Below are 15,526 nucleotides of genomic sequence, written 5' to 3'. Positions count from 1 at the left end.
AACATCTGTGCACACTACATACAATTATGGTATTGAAGTCTTTCAGACAGTATAAATATGAAAGTAAGTTTAGTAATTTGTGTGCAGTGTAGATGCTAAGACTACAAGCACAACACCATTGCCGTCACTATAACTTTCTACTCTAAAATACGACCCAATAGGCCTACATTTTTAAAATATACCTACATTCACAGTGTTTTAAGAAGTCATGTTACTTCATTATCATGTCATGAGTATTAGTAACATTATTATTATTATTATTATTATTATAAGACGGTCAAAGGAAGCACAGCAACAGTTAAAGTGTTGTGTATTTGTTGGTTCGGGGGTGAATGAAAGGATGAGTGGCTTTCTCTTCTTCCCTGACCTTTGCCCTTCACGGAGTGCTGCTTCCTGTGGGACCCCGGCATGTGAGAGCACATGGGGCTGGCTGGCAGGGGCTGCAGGGCACAGATAAAATGGAGTGGAAATCAGACTTCCCCTCTGCTCTCTTCCTCAGACAAACAGATCACCTCTGCATTCATTAACAGAGGAAGAGAGAAACAACAACCACGGCACACACTGCACCGCGCTCCTCTGGCCAGCTCCGGAGGAATTTTTTCACTTGATATGTTTTTTTGTTATTGTCCTGTTACATTTTGAAAACCTCTAGCAAATTTCCTGACAACAGATAATTTTCAGTTCAGGACTACAATAATATTTGGATGACTGTAATACCTCCAAGGCCATTGTGATAATGTGTGATAGGGTTGTCACATTGTAAATTGAGTTTATAACTTCTATGATGCCCTGAGCTGAACATCTCAGACTATTCACTGTCAGCGGAGACTTTCTCACTGTTCCCCCATAGTGAGAGTTCAGCTGGGCAGGTGGCTCTGTTAATGGCACCACCCTTTAGCCTGGAAACCAGGTTCTCTTTTCATGTGTGACCCCTGACAGTTTTGACCTCACCCCTCTGTTGAGGGAAAGCAGCTCTAAAATCACAACACAGGTGCAAAAACACTTTCCTTCTGAAAGCAGGCCCAATCCCTGAAGGTCGGCTCGCAGCACTGGGAGTACATGACGTAGACGACTGTGTTTGTGAACATCAAGGATGTAGCAGAAAATAACCAGATGGTTGTGGCAATGAATAATGCTCCTCTATATTTTAATGTTATTGGGAAGGGCTCATTAATCAGTGGCTCTTATATATGGCACAATACTTTGTTTACAGGCACAGTTTAATTTTCTTTTCTTTTAAAAGTGTACTCGTAAATATACTCATTAACAGTAAACCTACTCAGATGACTGCTGTGCAGAAAGTAAAATTCACCATCAATTATTATTGGAGAAGTTTGTTATTAGTTTAGTTACATGTTTGGTCTCCAATAAATATAATTTTACATGTCTCAATGTAATTTGTAAATAACACAATCAGGGTAAATATTAAACCGCTGAGTGCTTAACAAAATAAAACCTTAAATTCTACAGCATTTTAGATTGAACTACCTAAGTGTATATTAATATTGGAGAAATTGAGTGCAAGGTATGCATGTTTGTGTACAATTGCATGTATTTTACATTGCATGCACTGATGTATTGTAGGTGTGGTTTTTCATTTCTTTGTTCGATGTGGTATGTTTGCGCACTTACATTCATCACATGAGGATTTCTAAGCAACAGCGGAATAATAAAGTAGAAGTGTTGGCGAGGAGAGCGGTTTGTGGTACGGTGTGACAGTGTGCAGGGTGCCATTGTAGAAACGATTAGCCAGCTCTTTTCTCTCGCATGCGATAGGCTGGTGGGCCTGATGTGGGAGCCTCACACTACCCCCCCTCCTCCTCCCCGCCACCAACACCCCGAGCCCACAGCGCCTGAGGCTGGCTACTGAGTCAGCAGGAGGGAAAGGTGTCTGCACGGCTGTGGCATCAGAACAAGAGAAAGCAAAATAGCTGGAGAAGGATAAAGAGCAGTGAAAATGATTTACAATAGACATGCTTGCATTTTTTAAAAACAGATGGAGAGAAGGAACGATTGCACAGGGGAAAAAGTCAGAACGAGATGATGAAGCAGGTAAAAGAGGAAGCATCATCATCTCTTAAATTATTTCAAAATCTCTTCTGCAGAGGCCTTTTTATTACATAGTGACTAAGATTTTCACTAGATGTAACCGTGACACACTTACACAATGAATAACGCCTATTAATGGCTGGTGTTCAGTGAAAACACTCAAACATGTCCATCAGAATCTGTTAAACATGGTGCCAACCTCTTGGCTGAGTACTGGAGTTTACCAAGGCCTGGCTGCATCTCAGACAGCGGACACAGACAGAGGAATGCTGCAGATACTCACCATTGTGTGGGGAGAGGCAGAGGAATGCAGGCTGCCAGGCTACGTACACTGTCACCAATGAACACAGCCAGAGGCCTCGAGCCATGAGGGAAAGCCGGGTCAACAGACCCCACAGTCAAACATCACTCACCACTTCCATCCGTGATATCATACCCATCTTCTCTGGAAAGTGTTGGTTTGGCCCAGCTTGACTGTCTAAACACTGAGTATCTTGTTGCAGAATTCTTGACTGACTGTCACAAAAACTGTCAGAGATTAAATACAAAATGGCCTGTGAAATAAGAATCAGTTGATCTGCTGTGTAAATATTCTTTTGTTTCAAACAAACCCTGTTGATCAATCAGTGAATTCTGCATTCACAATCATGATTGCCACTAATCTTCTGTGGCTAAATGTCAACTGACCAGACATTTGACCCCCAATAGCAAGCCATTTCCAGCCTCAGCCAGTTCTTTCACCCGTTGTTTTGCAACAGTAAAGGCTCATACTGGTGATCATCTGCAAGAGCGGCTTCACATGAAGCGCAGAGTAGAGATTGGGATGGACAGGATGGACGAGGGGCTTCCTCTTTCACTTCCTATATGAGGGTCCAGTCAAGTGACTCTTTGTGAGAGTGTTAGGTTGTATGTCGCAGGAAAACGCAGCTTCGACCGCTGTGGTTTCCGCTCAGGATGTCCAGTCGTTTCTGCGCACAGTTGTGACACTGTGAATCATGCATTGGTCACACACGCACACAGACGTGTCCATGGACAAGGCACACACACACACGCACGCAGACATGCCTATGCAAATATACACGATCATGTGTAGATGCACTTTCTTGCTCTCTCACACAGAGGCACACATTTTTAATAAAATCATGTGATTGTGACAATTGTAGTTTGTCACTCTTTTTCGATTGCCTTAGCTCCTGCTTGGACTAGGAAGGCATTTCTTTCAGTATTGCCACATCTTGAAAGATTCCACGGTAATTATGATTGTACAACTGGTAATGACTTAGGTTATCACATGATGGGCTCTGCAGGCTCCAACTGAGTGGATTAATGTGTAGCCTCAGAACTACAATAAAGTTTGTCTTGCTATCTTATTGGCTGTAATAAGGAATCTGGCTTCCTGTGGACATTGTGTTCAGCATGTTTGTGCATGAACTCCTGGGGATCTGATAGGAAGGCCGTTTGATAAAGTGCTTGTCACGTTTCAGTGGACATCACTGACAGAAGTGTGACAAAGTCCTGTCACATTTAAGACCCTGGACTTTGGTTACCGAACAAAGGGTGAACCATTGTAATGATTATACAGGTACTTCCCAGCGTGACAGAAACATAAAAACAGTCTTTTAACAGAGGTGAAAAACAGAGGGGTTTTTACCAGCATACGCAAAAGGGGTAAATGAACTGTGCAAATGATGTGAAAGTGACTAATAATTTTAGATACATTCTAATAACCGCACCCTCGACAACTTGACGATTTTCTACGATGGATACGGATCATATTCTCCTGTTTCATGGGTGACACTGCAGATTTGCAGCATAAATAAGAGGCCAAAGAGTGAAGGAAGTGTCATTAAAGAGAAGAAAAGAGTAGAAAAAAGAAGAGGAATATCTTTTCCTTTCATTCCCCGTTAGGATTTCCTGTTCTGTTTTATGGGGGTCATGCAGCTGGCAGGCGCCCTCCTGTTTCTGTCCATAATGATGACAGGCGTCCATTAGTGCACAGTAGAAACACGAGCCACAAAGGTTAACTCAGCCCCCCCCACCCCCTCCTGACAGCCTCTTCCCTTTCCACAGCCCCTGGCCCCTAGTATACAACCTACCTATCTATAGGGCAGATAATTGTGGCTTTCAGTTGCTGTTGGCAAAGCTTTGCTGATTAAGGGTCAGCTCCTGCTCAGACACCAGCATGTGCACCCTGGCGAGTTTTAACACAACCTGCAAAGCAGGTACAGCCCTCTGGGACCATATTAAGTCTGTGGTATATAACAATCTCGCATCCAGGAAAACTAATAGTGGGACTGTTTTTTGAGAGGGGCACTGCAGATGAGAAAATAAACTATTCTTGCTGTTATGTTTTTTCGTGGGTTTAATTGTAGGAGATAGATCATTTTATATTTTTGGGATGATGTTATGTGTCACCGGGAATTTAAATGAATTGTGGCCCAAAAAGTGAGAACAGCAAAAGATATCCCAGAGATGTATATGCAGGTTTAGTTGGAAAATCGTAAAGAAAAATGAGATTTTTCCTGCACTCTCAGTTTAGATTCCCTCATACAGAGTGAGAAAATAGATATGAACAGATTATAGGGTTCGAAATTGAAACTACAAATGTCACTGCACATGTACCATTCAACACCCTTTCATAACTTTCTGCGGGTGTCACAAACATGAGAATATGGCAATGGTGTCATTCGTTCTGGTAAAGTCTAGCAGGCCTCCTTGGAATTAGGTGTGTCACTCTCCCACTAGTGTGTCATGTTAACATCTCCCTTGTGTCATAACTCTTCCCTCATGTTTCTCTGAAGCACTATGCTGAACTTAAAGCCATATAATTTTTCCTTTCAGCTGATTATAGCTCAGCCGGATCCGTCTATGCGTCTTTTACGCTTGGCAGGACTTTGCAAAACAGTGTTCACACGCCCCATTCTTTGATTCTTTGGCCATCTTTGTCATCATGCACAATGTTAAGCCTCCGCTACAACAACTGAGTAACAACCATCTGTGTGCTGTGGTTGGACTGTCAGGGAGAGAAGCTTGTGATTGGCCAACATAGAGCTTATAAGGGATCTATTTAAGGGGACGCAGTCCTTTATACTACAGTGAACCCATGTACTTGTTTGCTCTTTTTGTGGTCAAGATACAGGAACTACTTTTTTCTGGGATTTAACGGCAGAAAAAAAGAAACCATAACTTCTCAAAAGAATTAAATGAAAGGTTCCAAGTAAACAAAGTTTATGGAGGGTGTGAAACGAATTCCCACTGAATGTAAGATAGTTAAGAGAGTTCATTTGCAATTAATACAAAAAATTGTTAAATAAGTACTATATTATTGATCATTTATGAAATCAAATTTGCATTAACTATTTCTTTGGCAACTTAGGGGGAGCAGAAACAAACGTTAAACACAACACTGACATTTTATCACCTTTTAAAGGATTAGTTTGAGCTTTTGGTCAAAAACTGTTTGCTGTCCTGGCTCCACAATGAACAAACTCCCCATTGACATCAGGACAGCAGAAACTCTATACATCTTCTGTTGCAGACTGAAAACTCATCTGTTCAGACTGCACCTTGGCCCATGAAATAAAATTAAACTCTATCTCTTATTGTATCTAAATGTAGCACTTCAAGTAGATCAACATATTTGATGACGTTCATGTACTTGCATAATTCGAATTCGCGAGATAGCTGTAATCTTGGCGGCCAATGCTGGTCATTTCTCCCCAATTTCGGGGTCAAATTACTGCTGGGACGCGTTATTATGGATCCCACGTAACTTCTAAGCAAGTCCTGCCCTACGAAGCAGCCCAATTGGTTGGGGTTAGGCATTGACCTGAAGTGGTTAAGGTTAGGATAGCCGATTGGTCAGGGGATAGGACCTGAACAAATGGGGTTATGTTACCTTGTCTAAACATCAATGCCTGACCAATAGTAGCGTGTGAATGCTATTGAAGGGCGGATCCCTCCTAGAAGTTGCGTGGGTTCCATAATAACGCTGCTGGGACATGTCCGGTTGTGTAGTATTTGGTTAAGAAAACTTTATTGGTGATTTTTCACTGTACAAAGCCCTGCTATATAGCTACTCCGTTGCAGTAGCTAGTGAAATAACGGCGGAGGCTGCAGCGGAGCTCAGATTCCAGGAAACACTCTGGCCAATCAGAGCAGAATGGGCTTTGTCGGGAGGGGGGAATAAAGAGACAGGCGCTCCTACAGAGTGTCTCATACAGAGGGTGAATACAGATGCAGCAGCCATGGGCAGTATGAGTGTTATGAGTGTTTTTTTGAACATTAAAGCATGTAAACATGTTATAGTACAAACACAAAATACAAGTATTATCCTGAAAATGCTATATAATAGTTGCCCTTTAAGAATTTTGAAATTTTGTTAAGGTTAAAGAAAGTTATTTTTGAGGCTGTAGTTTGTGGTGATGTTGTGCTAAAGTGCATTATATTGTGTATCTTACTATTTATCATGAGATACAGCTGATTATTAACTATCTTTAAGTCTTTATAGCTTTTACAAGACAAAAAAATAATTGGTATGAACGCACTGATGTAAAACTGCAAATGATTTTAAAAAATGCAGCAGTGTCAGTCAGAGAAGAGAAAGTGAATTGTGTGAAGTAACACACCGCCCACACGTGGCCAAGCAGTGGCCTGCAGCACTAACATGATGATGATGAACAACAACAAAAGTTGGTGGCCTCTGAGCTGTAACCCAACACACTCTGACCTCAGCCTGCACATCAGGTGTTGAGAAACGTTCAACTGTCCAATTGTTGTGGGAACCCCCCATCTGTCTCCCTCCCATGTTCTGGAGCACAGAAGCCTCAGACAAAATCAGACAAATAAGTGAAAACAATACCATGAAAAACTATCAGACTGATAACATCAAAGCCCAGAAAAAAAATCTTTGAATGCGTCTCTACCTCCGTTTCAGAATCAGAATACTTTATTGATACCCTGAGGGAAATTATTTAGTTACAGTTGCTCACAGTCAGATTCAAGGTAAAATAAGAATAAGAAAGAGCAAGTCAAAAAGTGTATAAAATAACATAGCAATAATAAATAAATAAAACGTTAAGTAGAAGTAAGTGAGATAGGTTACAAGTAAGATTTGGTTAAAAATATTGTTTCAAATGGATTGTACAAATTCTATTGTAGTGCAGTGTCAACATAAATACAGTACGAACATAAGTTGGCTGCTCTGGTGAAAAACATTCAGAGTGAGTATGTCAGCTTCAAGTCTCTTTTGTACAGGCCAGGTCAAAAGGTCACCATAAGTCTGTGAGTGACAGCAGTAATGGCGAGCGGGGCTATATTTAAATCCCGAGGAGAGGAACAGCCTTGACTCATGTGTGGACCCTGCGCACAGAGAAAAATGAAACTGCTCTCCTTGTTAAGTTTCCTAGCATCCGTATAACTTGATGGCAATAATTATTTTAAGACGCTGATTGTGAAATCTGTTGCTGAAGTAGCAAATAAAGGGCAGTTCTAAAAAAGAGATATACATTTTTGACAATGCTTTCATGTCCCCTTATGAGTTAGAATGTAGGTTGCGTATTATTGGAAAGAGTATCACTGCCTGGTTAAGAATAGATTTTATTGATCCGTGTGATAACGTGAACCCTCTCTTTAAAGATTCTTTCCCAATGTCCTGCTGAGGAGTTCAGTTGCTTTGTTGTGTGAATAGATCTGGAGTCTAACTGTGTTGATTTCGTCTGTGGCAGCTGAGGTGTTTAGTAAAGGCTGCTCTGGGTGATTGGTGGAAGAAGTGGAAAGCAGGCGTGCTGGGCTTTCCCACAGAACCAGAGGAGAAGACTTTGAAATAGGAGCAGCTTCTCTGAAGCTTTATCAAGCCCTGATCACCTGATATATCTGTCAGAAGCCGCAGCCCTCTCCATATACCTGTTATTCCTATGTGCTAGTAAAACAGATCTTTGAAGGACTAATCCTTTAATCCTGATTCATTGTTTCGTCAGCAGAACAAACACTTATGTTTGCTGCAAAGACTTAAACTTCTTATCTTGAGCAGTGCTACCCAAGTCAGTTTAAAGTGTCACATAAATGTTTGAGATAAATGAGAGAAGTGTGGCAGATGGATCGTATGTTATCCCTTCACTCTTTGTGTTTTCACACCAGCTTACCCCCGGGGCTACTTTGAGATGCACATGCATACCTATCTGTGCTGCCATTTCTTTACAGTATATCTGTGTCAGCAGCGGGCTAAGGCAGGAGCATGAGAAATGGAGGCGAGCTCAGTCCTCAGTCCCACGGATAGGGGCTGTGCACTCAGCTGTAAACGTGTGTGTGTGTGTGTGTGTGTGTGTGTGTGTGTGTGTGTGTGTGTGTGTGTGTGTGTGTGTGTGAGTGTGAGTGTCATGAATCTTTATTTCCATCTGTTTTCATCACCTCTGGAAAAGTGGCATAACGAGTCTTCCCACAGAAGTGGCGAGAACGTTGCCGTCCCGCACCTTCCTCTCCTCCTCACCTTACTTGATGACATGGGCTTTATCTCTGCATCTGCCGGGGCCAATAAGTCCTTCCCCTTTGTTTAAGGACTAGGGCATGCTACTGAGCCCATTGTGAACGGAACGCTAAATTGGGAGCTTTCAGACACAGATGAGGCACATACTGTATATCTGTGAGGAGTCCGTATTTAGAGTTAAGCGATTATTTCAGATCATCTTAATAATTGAATAATATCTGCGGCTGCTATGATGAACTCTCTCTGACTGCTAAATATGCAAATATCTTCTTTTACTCCACATTGCAATAAATCATTATTCTGTTTGGCCTCGAGCTGTGGGGGAGAGAAGTGGCTTGTTTAGATCCACAAGTCAAGAAGCTGTGAAGCTACACACCTTTTACTCCTATGATATGATAAACTAAAATACGAGTCCTCCATAATATTTCATGCCAATATAAGGTCAGAATATGATTAATTTCGATCCCTTTCACTTCAGGAAGACTCAGAAATGTTTCACAAAAGTACTGACAGCATCAAAGAGGGGATGCCTTCACTCCAGTGTGAGCCACCATTACAAAGAGAGATTGACCTTGCCTTTGGCCTCTTGGCTGTCTGACAAAGCAATCCCCATGCTCTAGTGCAGTACGGCTGTCCTCTAAATGAAAGTAGCTGAGAAGCGAAGGGCAAAGAGGCCTATGGAATATCAATGTGCGATGCTCTCAATTAAGATTAAAGCTTCAAATGGAGTCCTATGGAGCCGCTTCCCTAAGAAATACTTGACATTTTACCCTTGCTGACTCTGGATAAAAAAGAGTCCTGCACCACCAGTACCACCACCACAGCCGCTAACTAGCTGCCCCTCCTTGGCGATTCACTGAATTCATTTTGTAGATATTGACTTAGGCTACAGTCACACTTCTAAGAAATAAGTGAAATGGATCATCTTACTGCCAGTGGATGATAAGAATACTGAAATATGAAAAAGCGTCTGGATCAGCAAAATGACAAACTGAGGGGGGGGGGGGGGGGGGATGAGGCAGTCATGATAAACCCTTAGAGACAAATTCCCTACAGCTAGACGAAGGACTGAGGAGAGAAAAGAGAGGGGGAGAGAGGTAAAGAAGAAAAGAAAATATACATCTGCAACATGCCCAATTTAAATGTATGTTTAAGAGAGAGCCTCATTAATTTACAATACATGTATCCTCTCTGAATGCCAAAAACATGGAAAGAATGCACGTAGACAGCTTTTAAACACATAAAACACCAGCTACAGGGAGTTTTTAAGTATATTGGCCAATTTTATCTGAAAAAACATTTATTATATGGGAACCTCAGTTTAACATTTACTTACAATATTTTCCTTTCAGTATCACATCTTTTCTCTGACAATGCATACCGTATTGTCTGTGTATTTTCAACTACCAAACACTCCTCAGTCATAAAAACAGCCAATTACAAAGCTACAATTCTGTGCGTTATTCCCCTATAATTAGTACAACGTTTGAGATTTATTTAGCAGTTTGTTAAGATTCAGCAGATGTTGTTTCTGGGCCAGTGGCTTCAGTTTGAATATAAAACACGGGTCGGTATTCACTTAGAATATGCGGCACATTTCCTGGTGATTTACAGAACATGATGTCAGTTGTTTGCATCTGATGTAGATTAATACAGATTATGTTGTTTACAGGGTGTGTATCTGTCAGTATCATCACATCTGAGCTATGCGAGCATTTCTAGTTATTATTTTGGTACAAAAAACAAACGTTATGTGGCCATTCAAATCAAAACAGTAAATTAGTTAGCAACACATATTTGCTCATTTTGTTGAGAGCATGAAACTCCAGGTGGGCCTAAGCTATATGTATAAAGATGACATTGTATTGCTAAAAGTAAGAGAGCAGGGACTGATTATAATGTGATGTAGAAAATAAGCTCAAAATGGAGCCTATCGTGTAAACTCCACCCTTGATAAACAGAATTCCACATCACGCTCCAACTCTGCAGTTAACTGAATCAATGCAATTCCACTTGTGCTGATCTTGCAGACTGAGGCCCTTCCCCCATCCTCCCTCTCTCTCTCTCTCTCTCTCTCTCTCTCTCTCTCTCTCTCTCTCTCTCTCTCTCTCACTCTAACACACACAAACCCATCTCCCTCCCCGTGCAGGTCTACCCATCGTAACACATTAGCAGTAGAAGCCATCACACAATCAAGACAAGGCAGTGTATGAGACGTCAGGCCAATTTGTTTCCTTCTTGGAGCTACATCACATTAGCAGGGTTGCTATACCCTTGAGCTAAATCCAAGTTCACACAGAGGGAGCGGGCTGCCGGACAGGAGGGCAGCAATGTCAGCAGTTTTCAGACGGCTGCTGACATGTATCCAGCAGACTGACATGTATGAAAAAAAGCTTGATAGTTTAAAATATGGTCCTTTGGATGTGTTTTTGTAAGGCATTTCCTGCGGCCTGGAAGTGAAAGAGTGCACTCAGTCAGAAAATGAAACAAAAAAGTTATTTAGTCAGAGGTCAGAACATCAAATGAATCTGTTGAGTAAATGAAAGGACTGGATTTTATTTCCACTCTTATTAGGATCTCATACCACCAAACAAATGTGATATGACTTCAGCTGTGCCCTCCCTGAATCAGAAGACAAATGTGAACCGGAGAGACCAGTCAATAGTTCAATTATCTGATGTCTGTCTTGTTTAATTAAACATATAATTGACTATCCAAGGACTAATGATAGCCATCCCATTACCCATGAATTCAGTGGATTTGGCATAACCACCACTTGACCCCGCTGTGGATTGACTGGCCTTAGGTACAGGGTCAGAGTGTATCCACTGTTCACCACTGTAACACTCATTGAGACTGCATTCCCCGTCGCATGTCTCTGGATGTGGCTCTCAGCTCTGCCAAAAACAGTTGGAGGGAAAAATGCAATTACTGCAAGATTATCATACTGCTTCCGTTTGACTTTTCTGACTGAATTCATGAATATATATGAATCCATCTTGCATCTCAATCTGGAAACCCCCCCATCTTAGCCCCCCACATCTGATGTTTGGCTGGTGGCGTTTTCTTTGTTTCCTCAAAGTGTGTTCTTACAGGAAGATTAAAGTGTTACCCTGAAAAACCCAGACCATAATTCCAAAAAGTATGAAACATCAAAAATTGGTCTGTCCGCGTACAAAAAAATCCCTGCAATATAAATTTCCAGAACTTTAAGGGAGAATGCATAAAGGATGTGTTTTCCTAAATATCGCTGTTGTCAGGTGAAAACCTCCAAAAATTTCAACTTTTCAGGAACTAAGAAACAGCCTGTTTTTTAGCTTGATGACCAAGCATTTTTAAGTTTATCCAATTGAATTCTGAAAGGTTTTCATGAGCTTCAGGCCTATATATAAGTTCTATAGACCATAGAGGACCATTTAAATTGAAGGTGAGATAACGTTCTTTCCCAGACTTGAGAAGATTGATACCACTCTCATATCTGTCCATCTAGTATGAAGCTAGAGCTAGGAGGCAATTAGCTTAGCTGTAGCTAACTCACTGTGCTTGGCCAAGACATCGTTTTAGCATGTAGCTTCCTGTAAAATTACAAATTGTTGTTTTCATATTTCAGTTTGTGTATAGAATAAACAAACAAGATATAACATGTTCATTAATGAGCTTTAGCGGCGCTGGTATGTGTGTTTTTTAACTTTGGACAGAGCCAGGCTAGCTCCCCCCCCTTTCCCATATCTTTATGCTAAGGTAAGCTATCTGTCACCTGGCTGTTGCTTCATACTTAACAGACAGACAAGAGAGTGATATCAATCTTCTCATCTCACTCTCAGCAAGAAAGCAAATAAGCATATTTCCCAAAATATTCCACTCTTCCTTTAAAACTAAATTATTAAAACCACAAACACTTCCTAACTGAGGCTAGTGTGATACTAGTGCCAATACAATACCTGATTTTTTTTAATACCAAAACAATTCTTTTTTGATACCTTACTTTGACAAATGTAAACATCTAAGAAACATGTTTAACAAGGAAGCAAAGTTCACAAATGTTAAATCTTGTATAAACACAAAACACACAAACAGAGACACACACACCCTTTGACATAATTAATTAGTCTTTAATTGGTTCTTTAAGTATATAGAACATAGAAAGAATTTAGCCATAGAAAACAAGAGACATGTTTTGGTTATTGCCAAAAAGGTGTTAAGGTTCAATACAAAGCCTTACATATTTTGGATTCTACCATAAATTTAGACAGTTTTACTCTATAATCTGTTGATGAGGTCCACACTCCAATTGTGTTAATATTATATCACTGCACACTTCTAATTGCCTGACAACACCTATATCCAACCTCAAACACACACACACACACACACACACACACACACACACACAGCACCCCTCTCTCCCTAAATGTATCACCAACCTTTGGACTTCACCACTCCTCCCCTTAATAGCTCAATCTGACTGATCATTTAAAAGCCAGCTAAAACAGACAGATGGGTAATGGATTGCATGGCAAATCAATGCTGGGATCAATGGAAGACGTGCATCAATAAATGGATAGAGAGCAGCTGAAATAGACACCAGAGTTAATGTGGAACAGTGTAGAACATCATTGTATGGAGCACACAGCGGAGAAGGCTAATACGAGTTGCCCTGGCTGATAAGGTGTCCTTTTGAATAATGGAGACAACAAACTGACAAGATAAGCTAAACTTAAGCTGAGCTGCTCTAGTCTAGCTGAGGGAGCTGCTTATTTAGTGCCCATTCCCAACACACTGACACACTCTTTCTCTCATAAAGGCAGCCACCACCAGGCCAATTTATCTGCCTACTGTAGCTCCACAGCAGTTTCCTGCCAATTTACACAACTATAATCGTGTGACAATCCTGGTCAGACTGACGCTGATGTGAACTGGATTGTAGATACGGTATCAAGGGAACAGTAAAGCAGAAAATTAACAAAAGTGCAAATCTGTGTTTTTGTTGAACAAAACACAAAGTCCCAGGAATCTTTTCTCTGTCCTCACCAGGGACGTATGAGCGGACACAGAGTCACCTTCATCAGGAACAAACTATATAGTTGTTTTCCATTTTGTATGTGCAGAATGCTGAGCTAACATGCAGGGACACATGGTGTTGTGGGGGGGGGGGCAGCTCGCTACAAGTGTTGAACTTGTGTTGGACCCAGGTGGCGTTGTGACCAGAGTCTTAATCATCACTGCAGCACCAGACGCTCCAAACTTGTGGTTTAAATGTTCAACTGTGGGAGGTCTCTCACTCACTGATAACTGCATTTTATACTGGTGTCAGCTGTTGTGAATGGGCATCATAGTAAACACAATTAATACAATTCTTAATAAACCTCAGCTTGCACTCCTTGGACAAGCAAGTGGCAAGACACTACAGCTGTTTCTCATGGGCTCGTGCCATAAATCTCTGGCGATTGGCTGGTTTAAGGGTGGGTGCTAAGGAGCAGCTGTACCCATCTAAAAATAGCGGCAGGGCTGCTGCCGGACAGCGTATTAAAGCTCAACATGCAGTATAGCACAAAGAGCCTATCAACAATACCTTCCACCTGCATTAGCCTAACTGCAGCCTGGCATCAGCATTATAACGCAGGAAGTGACTGACTGTTGTGCAAGCATGTCACTGTGTCTGACTCAACCCAAACAACGGCCCGATCCTGACCACATAATTCAGACACACTTTATTTTTCCAATGAGCTGAACATTCATTATCAGTGTGTCGTGGCCTGAGGCAGAATGCTCCCTCCTCGGTGTAGTGACAACCACCGGCCGCCCTGATGGAAAACAAAGCCAAGATGGCACAGTAAACACAAAATCATTATGACAAGCAGAGTTCAACAAAGTAGGTATCAGCACACTAAGCACATTTTATCAGTTTTCTTTTAGTCAGACCTTTTCTCCAAATTAGAAAACAGACTGAAATTCCTACATCCAGGCCTGCTTGTTCAAGCTGATAATAAAAAGTGTGTGTGTGTGTGTGTGTGTGTGTGTGTGTGTGTGTGTGTGTGTGTGTGTGTGTGTGTGTGTGTGTGTGTGTGTCTGTGTGTGTGTGTGTGTGTGTGTGTGTGTGTGTGTGTGTGTGTGTGTGTGTGTGTGTGTGTGTGTATATTTGGGGTGCACACACCTGTTTGGGTGTACTGTAGGGTAAATGTAATTGGTTAATACAGAGGCTGGCAGTGTTTAGAGATGCCAAATTGCGCCTCTGGGAGTCACTATAGCTCACAATCTGACTAATGAAGGCCAAGTAATCAAGCTTCAAACTCATCAACCATGTTTGCAGTAATTAAAAGCTTTATGTTCAGCACCAGGAGAGCCGTTTGACTCTGTCAGTCAATGTCAGAAGCCAAACCTGATGTTTGTTATTTCCAGGAGCAAGAGCCAAAATCTGAACATTTGACACAAAATCCACTGCTCTGACTGTTTGTTCAGTTTAATATAATGCCATAACAAATACATTGTGCCACTTAGAAGTCCGGTCTGTGCATTCACACCCAAGCAAAGAGGGAGCCTACATAAATGTACACGGTGATAGATATGAGTACAATAATTAATTGTATACTGTCTGTCTGCGTCATCCTGATCTATTCTGTCCTGTGGGACTCTGAGTGGCTGTTAGTGTAAAATACTGCCATCATAGCCCCTGGCCTTCAAATCTACATTTAATACACTACAAATCAGATATATTTTCAAAGAAATAAACACATAATACACATACAAACGTGCATGTGCATTAGATACATTATAGTTACAGAAATTCACATTTACGTTCAGCATGTACTATAACCTCCTAAAACAAATGATCTGGTTCTACACACCTGCAATAAAAAGGTTATTTCACATCTGCATGGGTGTAATTTGTCCTTATGCACAACAGCATAGGCATGCTGACTAACTGGATTGGGCCTTAACACAATATTTGGTAGGATATAATGTTACACCTTCTGCCGGACATGCTGACATCAA

Source organism: Sander lucioperca, chromosome 6 (assembly GCF_008315115.2).
Source record: "Sander lucioperca isolate FBNREF2018 chromosome 6, SLUC_FBN_1.2, whole genome shotgun sequence".
In the NCBI taxonomy this organism is placed as follows: domain Eukaryota; kingdom Metazoa; phylum Chordata; class Actinopteri; order Perciformes; family Percidae; genus Sander; species Sander lucioperca.
This window is presented reverse-complemented; position numbering follows the sequence as displayed.